This window comes from Cynara cardunculus, assembly GCF_001531365.2.
Source record: "Cynara cardunculus var. scolymus isolate 2C chromosome LG 8, CcrdV1, whole genome shotgun sequence".
In the NCBI taxonomy this organism is placed as follows: Eukaryota; Viridiplantae; Streptophyta; class Magnoliopsida; order Asterales; family Asteraceae; genus Cynara; species Cynara cardunculus.
In genome coordinates this window covers 21,813,076-21,823,990 of record NC_037535.1, presented here as the reverse complement: position 1 = coordinate 21,823,990, position 10,915 = coordinate 21,813,076, and the positions used below count along the sequence as shown (strand labels likewise).

The following is a 10,915-nucleotide window of genomic DNA, read 5'->3' as shown; positions in this document are numbered from 1 at the left end:
TTCAATGAACTGCATGGTCTTTTGTGTGATCATGACTATGTTTTTACAAAGAACTTAACTCCACAAGCTTTCCTGGCCAACACTGCTCCAATACCCCAGCCACTAACGGCTACTGCATCTTCGGTTCAACAACCGAATCTCGATCAACTTCAACAACTCCAAAGCATTCAACTTGTGGCTTCTCAACTTGGTTATCAATTAAACCCCCTTCCCACCCCACGGGCTCAAGCACATTATGGTTCTCGGTCTTTCAACAATAACCGAGGTGGTCGAGGATCTCGTGGTTCTTCTCGTGGCAACTCACGTAGTGGTTTCAATAATCGCCCTCGGGATAGCACTGGCTCCCGACAGTTTTCTTGGGCTTCAACCCACAACACAGTCTATGGCCATTGCAACAGGTGTGGCATAGGTCATCTACCGTCTCAGTGCCCAACTCAGCCGAACCACTCTCATCCTGCTCCACAGGCCAATTTTACATCACATTCAGCGGCTGGCTCATCTTCTGGTCCTACTTGGAAACCAGATACTGGTGCAACTCATCATGCCAYACCAGACCTATCTCGCATGGATAACTCAGAGGCCTACTACGGTAACGATTYTTTAMTTGTTGGTAACGGTAATTCTGTACCCATTTTTCACATTGGTTCATCCAAAATATACTCACCAARCAAAACCTTTACCCTAACCGACATTCTTCATGTTCCTCAACTAAAACAAAATCTYTTATCTGTTCAAAATTTTTGCCTTGATAACAATGTTTTCTTTGAATTTCACTCTTTTTATTTTGTTGTCAAGGACGAGTCTACTCGCACTACCCTCCTTACGGGCCCCAGTGAACAGGGTTTGTACTCCATTCGTCTTCCTCAACTCAAGTCTCTGCCGAAGGTTGCCTTCACTGCTGTTAAAGCTCCTTCGAACATTTGGCATCAGCGTTTAGGACATCCTCATGCTCAAGTTTTTTTCGTTCCATTGTTTCTTATTGTTCTTTACCTGTTTCGGACAAATTGTCAAATACTTTATGTTCTTCTTGTCAATTGGGAAAATCTTCAAAGTCATCTTTACCTGATTCCACTTTTCGTAGCAATAATATTTTAGATCTTGTTTACTGTGATGTTTGGGGCCCTTCTCCCGCGCCATCTCTTGATGGTCATCGTTATTTTCTTTTATGTGTTGACCATTTCACACGTTACATGTGGATTTATCCTTTAAATCAAAAATCTGATGTGTACACTGTGTTCACACAATTTATTACCATSACTGAACGCCAATTTAACACCAAATTAAAGTGTATTCAATCTGACTGGGGGGGCGAATTTCGGCCACTCACCAATCTTTGTCGCAACCTTGGCATCATCCACAGAAGGTCTTGTCCTCACACCAGTGAGCAAAATGRCATTGTTGAACGCCGCCATCGTCATGTCGTAGAAACTGGTCTCACTCTCCTGGCTCAGTCCAGTCTTCCTCAACGCTTCTGGTCCCTTGCCTTCGAAACAGCTGTATACCTCATCAATCGTCTCYCCTCTCGTGTCTCCTCAAACAAATCTCCTTTTGAACAAGTCTTCAAACGCAAACCTGATTACTCTTTCTTACGAGTCTTTGGTTGTCAATGCTTCCCTTATCTTCGTCCATACAATCATCACAAAATTGAATTCCGGTCCACTCCCTGCGTTTTTCTTGGTTACARCACCGTTCACCACGGCTATCGCTGCTTTGACCCGTCTAATGACCKGATTTATATTGCCCGACATGTTCGCTTCAACGAGCATGTGTTTCCCTACCAGCCTTCACTAACCCCACCACCACCGTCCACTCCTCCTTACATCTCTATATTCCCTAACCCACCACCCGGTTTCCCACCCGAGCCTCCACAATCGCCTCCACTGCCACCCCCTCTTCAATCTCCTCCTCACGAACCTCCTCAATCGTCTCCACAATCATCACCATCACCACCTATTCCACCTCCTTCTGATGCCTCCCCGCCCGAACTTACCCATACTCCACCACYCGTCTCTCGACCTCGGCCTTCCAACCTTCGTCCCAATCCCAAACAACCTGACYGATATAACCYAGCCGCTTACTCTGCCACCGCTCCCTCACCTCTGCCTCTTGAACCCACCAGTTTTACCGTTGCTAACAAGTCTTTAGAATGGCGCTAAGCAATGGCTGATGAGTTGGATGCGCTTCATAGGAATGGCACGTGGACACTTGTGCCCCCTATTTCTAATGCTAATGTCGTTAATTGTAAATGGGTTTATCGGTTAAAAACTGATGAACATGGAAAGATTACCAGGTACAAAGCCCGCCTTGTGGCCAAAGGTTTTCACCAACAGCATGKCGTGGATTATCATGAGACTTTCAGCCCCGTTATCAAGCCTGTTACTATTCGCACTGTYYTGTCTCTCGCTGTCACCAACAAATGGCCTCTCAGACAGTTGGACATTCAGACCGCATTTCTGCATGGTGATCTCAAGGAAACTGTTTACATGCGCCAACCTCCTGGCTTCATTGATCAAACCAAACCTGATCATATCTGCTTATTACACAAGTCGTTGTATGGGCTCAAACAAGCCCCTCGTGCCTGGTTTATAAAACTGTCTACTGCTCTTCAACAGTTGGGTTTTTATGGGTCCAAAACCGACCCCTCACTTTTTATTCTCAAATCTCCGGGCTCTCTTATCTACCTTCTGGTATATGTTGATGACATCATCATCACCGGTAACAATTCCACTGCTATCGCCACCGTCATTGACCAGCTCCATACTCTCTTTGCTCTTAAAGATATGGGGCAACTACATTATTTTTTGGGGGTCGAAGTTGTTCACAAGGGGGCAGACTTAGTTCTCTCACAACGGAAATATGTTTGTGAGATCTTACACCGTGCTGGCCTTGCAGACTGTAAASCRATTGCTACTCCAATRAGCACCTSTCAAGTGTTGTTACCGGATGATAGCCCATTWMTCGATGATCCCTCTCGCTATAGGCAGACYGTCGGGGCTCTTYAGTATGCTACCCTTTYTCGTCCTGATATTGCCTTTGCAGTCAATAAAGTTTGCCAGTTCATGCATGCTCCGACTGAAAATCATTGGGCCGGAGTAAAACGGATCTTACGTTACCTCAAGGGCACCATCAATCTGGGTTTGTGGATTCGTCACAATACGGGCTATCAGCTTCAAGCCTTTTCTGATTCTCATTGGAACCAAAATCTTCAAGCTTACTCAGACTCTGACTGGGCTGGTTGCCCAATTGATCGTCGATCCACGGGGGGATATGCTATCTACTTAGGCTCGAATCTTATTTCTTGGTCTGCTCGCAAGCAGAAAACTGTCTCTCGATCTTCAACAGAGTCCGAGTATAAGGCCATTGCAGATACTGTTGCTGAGTTGATTTGGCTGAAGTCTCTTCTTCAGGAACTTGGATTGAATAGCAAGGCCCCTACACTTTGGTGTGATAATCTTGGCGCGACATATCTCACAGCTAATCCTGTCTTTCATGCCCGTACCAAGCATGTTGAAGTAGACTATAACTTTGTTCGTAAACAAGTTACTCAAGGGAAACTAATTGTCAAGTTCATCTCCACAGACGACCAAATTGCTGATATTTTTACAAAGCCCTTTTCTTCTCAGAAGTTTGAGTTTCTACGGTCCAAGTTGCAGATTGCTAACCGCGCTGAACTTGCGGGGGAATGTTAGACTAAGTCAACTAGTCTAGTTTATATTTTTAATATTGTCTAGGGTCCAAAGTGTAATTAGTTTTACCTATATAAAGTGTATCAGATTATTATTATTTTTCAATCAATACAATCAATATGAAGTTTTATAGATCCTAAAGTACTACCAGCCAGATTACATTTTTACTAGCTTTGTATTTATTTGCATTTTCAGTAACACAACCTAATGATATCTTGTTAATTTCTCATTAATCAGTATAGTCCATGCTCTTAATCTCTCTAAAGTTGCATACACAACGGTCAGTTCTATATAATTGTCTCCTCTCCATGTTTCAGAATTTTAACAGATTTCTGTACTTCTGACTTATGTCCCTGCAGGTTGTGCCAAATTCACGAAGTAGAAGCCAGATGGGTGAGACCACTGATGGTGGTTTGTATGAAATATTTCAACAGGACTTTGGACCAGTTGGTTCTCCAGGTTTTGAAACTGCCCGTGAGAACTTCATCGTCAGTAGTGCTGGTTACGCTGTTGCGAGCTTATTGCTTCAGCCAAAGGATAGGCATAATGGGAATCTTTTATTTGACAGGTATGCTCAATTAATGTAGAGGGTGATAAGTCTCATTGATTGCACTAGTGCTAATAACACCGAGTATAGTGTTCCTATGTCTTATCAAATGCACTCACTTATAATTCCTTTCATGAACACTACCTTAAGTTAGGGTAACAACCGCTTTATCAGGTAAACTAGTTACTCCGTTTATCGATAGAGAATCAATTAAAAGATGAGGGATTGAGTGAATGACCAAACTGACGAAAGAATCGAGAACCCTCTCAAGACACCCGTTAGGGAGACTTCAATTAACTTTGATATCAAAATTTCAGAATGAACAATAATCTAAACAAACCGGATTATTTATAGGTCTAATATGAGGTAACTTAACTAGGAAACTATTATGATTATCCTAAGTAGGGAAACTTAACTAGGAAACTATTATGATTATCCTAAGTAGGGAAACTTAACTAGGAAAATATTATGGTAATCCTAACTAGGAAACAATTACAATTTGTGAATCGAGCTCTAAAATAAATAGATGAAACCAATCTAATTAGGAAGGAAATCCTACTTAGAAACAAAAGAAATGTTACGCAGTCTCCCCTGCATCATCCTCCCTTCCTTGAAAAAGACTCATCCTCGAGTCATATTCGGCTTCGTTAACTTGGAGATAAATAAGCAACATTGAAGGTTTCCGAAACATTATAATGTCCCGGGAGCTCGATCTTATACGCATTGTCGTTAATTCGTTTGAGACCCGAAAAGGACCATCAACACGAGGTTTCACCTTCCCAAAACGACCAACATGAAAACGTTCTTTGCCTAAATGAATCCAAACAAGATCTTTGTAAAAACCTGATGCAGAGGCATCCATGTTATTTTCAGCGAGTACAAGACCAGCCCATTTTATGTCTCCGGCTCACCTTGGGTTTGATTCAGACTCTTATTTTGGGTCCGAAACAATTAAAGGGAGGAGTATAATTTTCTGGCAGCCCAAAGGAGATTAAGATTCTTCCTCATTTATGCTTCATTAATAGTCCTTTAATTGCTTTCCAACTTTTGGTCTTTCTTTAGTCTTCTCATTTTTCAAGAGTTATGTTTATTTTAATCTTTGAGCCCTGAATATGGATTCCAAAGTTGTAGCAGGAAGACATCTTTTTTTTTTTCTGAATAATGAGTTTACAATAGCTTGTGAAGCTGTTTTGAGTGTTCGTACACAGAAGGAGTCGATTCTTGATTGTTGCTAGTGTGGCGTTGTTGCTTTATCACTAGTAACATCAACCTTCGCCAATTTGGTTAATCTTGGTGGTGTTTAAGTACTTTATCCTTGATCTAATCAAATTGTTAATCTCACCCTAGTCTTGTCCTTTTTTTTACCCATCCACCTATGCATCAACCGGTATTAGAGCAAACGCAGGTTGTCCTCGGGCTGTGTTCTTTCTTCTTATCATCTTACTAGTTTATTTCCTCCATTAAAAAAATCATGTCAATTCCTCATGGTATGACTGCAGAAGAAGTTCAGAATTTCAGGCGTGATAGACAGATTGAAGAACTTCAAAGAACTACTAAACTCATAACTCAACAACTTGCAAGACTGCTGGATGGCAAACAATGAAGTGATTCAACTGACCCTAGCCATTATAGTTCAGATGAATCTGGTCAGTCTTTTGTTTACAGAAGAAGAGTTAGATATGATCTTAGAGATGTCAAAGCAAATGCTCCAGAATTCCATGGAGGATCAAACCCGGATGATTTTATTGAGTGGTTGAATGATATTGAGAACCTTTTCGATGTCGAGGTGTATTCTGATGAGAAAAGTTACAAAGTTGTTGTTTTGAAACTTAAGAAATATGCCTCGTTATGGTGGGAGAACATGAAAGCCAAGCGAGAACGAAGTGGCAAGTCCAAAGATCCGGTCTTGGAGAAAACTCAAGAAACTACTCAAGGAGAGATTCATTCTAGATTCTTACAAGCAAGATCTCTACATCAAGATAACCAACTTCAAACAAGGTAATCTTAGAATTGATGAACACACTCGTGAATTTGAGCAACTTGTGTTACGTAGTGGAATTCAGGAGAGACCAAAACAAACTATGGCTCGTTATGTTGGCGGTTGAACCATGATATTGCTGAGAAACTTGAATTGCAGCCTTACAGGTCCTTTGAGGAGGTTTGCAAGTTAGCTTCTAAGATTGAGAAGCGTGCTAAGAATAAGAAGGCAAAAAAGGCAACTCCCAAGCCATTTTCAAAGTATAGCAATTCATTTTAGAATCCTTTGTATAAAGAAAACCCACCAAAAGGTGAAAACTCAAAGTAAGACAAGGGTAAAGATCCTACTGATGTACCAAAGAAGAAGTGCTTCAAATGTCAGGGTTTAGGACACTTTCAAGCTGAATGTCCTAACCGGAGAGTCATGGCTTTGAAAGAGGTTGAAGAGGTTCACGTTGTAGAAGAAGAAGACGAGATGCTAATCTATGACGAGGAATGTTACTTTGAAGAAAGGGTTAAACCTGATGAAGGAGAAGGAGAGCTTTTGGTGATACGAAGAGCCCTCCATGCAAAAGAGGTGGATCCTAATGACGAGCAAAGGGAGCAGATATTCCACTCAAGGTGCACGATCAAGGGGAAGGTTTGTAGCCTTATTATTGATAGTGGTAGCTGTACGAATGTTACATCCACAAACCTTATCAATAAACTTAGCATTCTGACCTCATCTCACCCAAATCCATACAATCTTCAATGGCTAAATCAGGTTTCCGACATGAAAGTAACCAAACAGGCCCTCCTCTCATTTTCTATTGGTAAGTCTTATCAAGATCAGATTCTTTGTGATGTTATACCTATGGATGCATGCCATATGTTGCTTGGAAGACCTTGGCAATATGATAGACAAGTTTGGCAGGATGGTTATCAAAACACCTACTCTTTTGTCATGAATAAGAAGGTAATCCTCGAACCACTACCATCTACCCTACTGCAAAAATAAAAAGAACCAGGGCTGGTTACTATAGTTGAGAAAAGTTTATTTATGAATGAATCACAAATAGAGAGAGCTATTTGAAAAGGTAAACCTGTTTATGTTTTGCTACTAGTGGAAACAGGTTCGATGATGATGAGACTCCTTTGCATGTTGCTGTTCGTCCGCTTTTTAGAAGAATTTAAAGACGTTTTTCCTTCTGATTTACCATTAGAATGTGTTTATAGTAGAGTCATCAATAATATCACAGTCAAATATCGCTATTCTATTCCGAGGTTGGATGATATGCTTGACGAACTTCATGGCACCAATTTGATCTCGAAAATTGATCTTCGGAGTGGGTACCACCAGATCAGAATGCGTGAAGGAGATGAATGGAAAACAACATTCAAAACAAAAGGTGGGTTGTATGAATGGTTGGTAATGCCATTTGGACTTTCCAATGCTCCTAGTACTTTTATGAGGTTGATGAATGAGATTCTTAGACCTTTTCTTGGTGATTTCGTTGTTGTATACTTTGATGATATACTTGTGTACATCAAAGGTGCAGAAAAACATATTCCACAATTGAGAAGAGTATTTGAAGTGTTGAGAAGCCAGAAACTCTATGGGAAGTTGGAGAAGTGAAATTTTTTTCTCCAAAAGTGATATTTCTTGATTATGTTGTATCTAAAGATGGAATTTCGATGGAGAATCAAAGGTGGCAGCAATCAAATCATGGCCAGTACCTTCGAGTGCAACTGAAGTAAGGAGTTTCCATGGCCTTGCTTCGTTTTACAGGAGGTTTGTCAAGAATTTCAGCACTATTGTTGCACCTCTCACTGAATGTATCAAACGAGGCTCTTTCGAATGGACTATATCTGCCCGGAATGCATTTGAGAAAATCAAAGAGTGTTTGTGCACATCGCCTATCTTGGCCCTTCCAGATTTCAACCAATTGTTTGAGGTTGATTGTGATGCAAGCGGAGTTGGCATAGGGGCTGTCTTGGTACAAAATAAACGCCCTATAGCCTATTTCAACGAGAAATTGAATGAATCAAAGAACTATAGTACGCATGACAAGGAGTTCTATGCTATTGTACGTGCCCTAGATCATTGGAGTCATTACTTTAGGCCAAAACAGGCCAAAACAGTTTGTCCTACATTCTGATCATCAAGCCTTGAAGCATATAAATGGCCAAAACAAGTTAAATCCGAGACATGCAAAATGGGTAGAATTTCTCCAATCATTTATCTTTGTTTCAAAGTATAAAACAGGGAGTCCTAACATTGTTGCAGATGCCCTGTGAAGGAGATATGCCATGCTTACTATTCTTGGGGCAAGAGTGCTAGGCTTTACTTTCCTCAAAGAATTGTACCAAAATGATCCGGATTTTTCTAAAGTTATTCAATAATGCAAAGAGCGAGCTTGTAGTTCTTATTTCATACAAGACAGGTTTCTTTTCAAGAACAACAAACTTTGTATTCCTAAGAGATCCATAAGGGAGCTACTAATTAGAGAGGCTCATGGCATCAATGACCATTTTCAACCTTCTTTGAGTTTGATTTGAATAGATCTGGGTGCAGTTTGCCTGTCATTTATCTCCCGCCTTTCAGTTTGCATCCCTAAGAAGTTGGTTAGGGAGGATCAAATAGCACATCATTCTACCTGTGTGTAGATGCAACCGATAATTTATTAGAGTCTCATATTGAACAGTGTGAGCTGGGTCTTCATGGAAACAGCCGCTCTACCCTTCGGGGGAAAGGTTAGGTCCGCTATACTGTGTTCGTTTGGTTTGGTTTGGTTTTACTGAAAACTGTGAGCTTTCTTTCTGTATGTATATCTGACCCCTTGTGGAAATATATTTGTTTTGCTATGCATGTGTTCAACAATCGTCAGATTCAAATTATGTTCTTGGCCATTGTCTGATTCGAGTAATGAAGCTGTGTATTTTATTATGACTAATGTGGTCAAGTGATAACATGAAAATTTGTGGGTACAGCGTAGGTAGGCTCGTCCACATTGATTTTGGTTTCATCCTGGAGACATCGCCTGGTGGGAATATGCGCTTTGAAAGTGCCCACTTCAAGCTGAGCCACGAAATGACTCAGTTACTTGATCCATCTGGCGCGATGAAAAGCGATACTTGGCACTTGTTTGAAAGGTTAGATAATAGAAGGTTTTTCATTTTAATCAAATATCTTAAATCCCCCTCGAAAAAGATAGAAGAGATCAGATACGGAGTAAAATCGATGTTACCAACATTTGGTAATGATCACACATAGCCAAAAATGTTAAATTTGTGTTTGAACCTTGCCCAAAAGCAAATGTTCGATTTCTTTTGGTGAGGCAATACATGGAAATGGAACGTACTTTCACTCGATTCCTATTTTGAAGGATATACTTTAAAAAACACTTTTAAGTGTCTATAGTTAAAATTGTCTATTTTAGATTTTATATTTTGGAAAAGAAATGGTATATCCTGGGAAATGTACTTTAAAAGAGCACGTCAATTTTCACGTCAACGTTGGGTACTAAAATAGACATTTTTCAAACTATAGACTTCAAATTTGGGTTTTGAATGGTTAACCAAAATGGGAAACAGACCAGAGTATGTTCCATTTCCATACATGTTGTCCTGTTTGGCGCAACCTAAAAATGAACTCGTCACATTTATTTTCGGCTATAAGGAGTAATAAGTTGACTTTTCACACTTTCACTTGACATGACATGGTGCCTTGTGCGATTTACTGTGCTTGGATTATCATCAAAAACCTCCTCCTCAACGAAAGAAATTACTAGAATCCAAAAACAATAAAAACGAGCATCATCATGAAGTTCTCTCGAGTCCTGATCCTCCGTTGTAATTAATTTTTTTTCATCAGCTTGTGCGTTAAGGGATACCTTTCTGCTCGCCAGCATATGAATGGGATCGTAAACACAGTATTGATGATGGTGGAAAGTGGATTACCTTGCTTTAGCAGAGGAGATCCAATCGGGAACTTAAGAAAGAGATTCCGTCCAGACATGAGTGAAAGGGAAGCAGCAAATCACATGATCCACATATGTGCCGATGCCTATAACAAGTGGACTACCGCTGGCTATGATTTAATTCAGTATTTACAACAGGGCATCGAAAAGTGAATCCTCTTGTTTCAAGGTTCTCGCATACATAAAATGTGCATACATATTTTACATCAATTCTCATTTATTTCGTTGTCCGTATACACAAGAGTTGTAATCCCTTTGATGGTTTTCGTGTCTTATCAGGCAGAGAGAAAGAGAAGCTCAAAATTGGACATTTTCTGAAGAAGGGTTTGTTGAAAAATCCAGTTTTTGCAGCTATGTTCTTTTTCCAGTAGCAGTTGATGTTTAATTGATGATTGGAATCATGGCATTGACCATTTCATGGCTCTACATTATTCTTGTTATATATATATATATAACTGTGGTACAATACCCCAGATATTATTTTGTTTGATAAAATAATTGTATCTTAGCATACTATCCTATCTATGGAATTATGGATCCTTGTTGCAAAGAATTTTGCGGTATTAAAATGCAATTAAAGAACTGTTTTTAATATTATCTTTCGATGTGGCAAAAAGACGAAAATGTCCTTGAATAATTGTAAAAGGAGAACATTACAAACTTGGTCTCTATGGTTTGTTAAAAATAACATTTTTTGTCCTTATAGTTTTGAAATTACAAGATGGTCATCGAGGTTTGTAGAAATG

General features: G+C 40.0%; 1 pseudogene; it reads left to right on the top strand.

Annotated features, from left to right (window-relative positions):
• Positions 1-10,580, top strand: part of LOC112516310 — a 50,779-nt pseudogene extending 40,199 nt beyond the window's left edge.
• Positions 10,581-10,915: the final 335 nt, after the last annotated feature.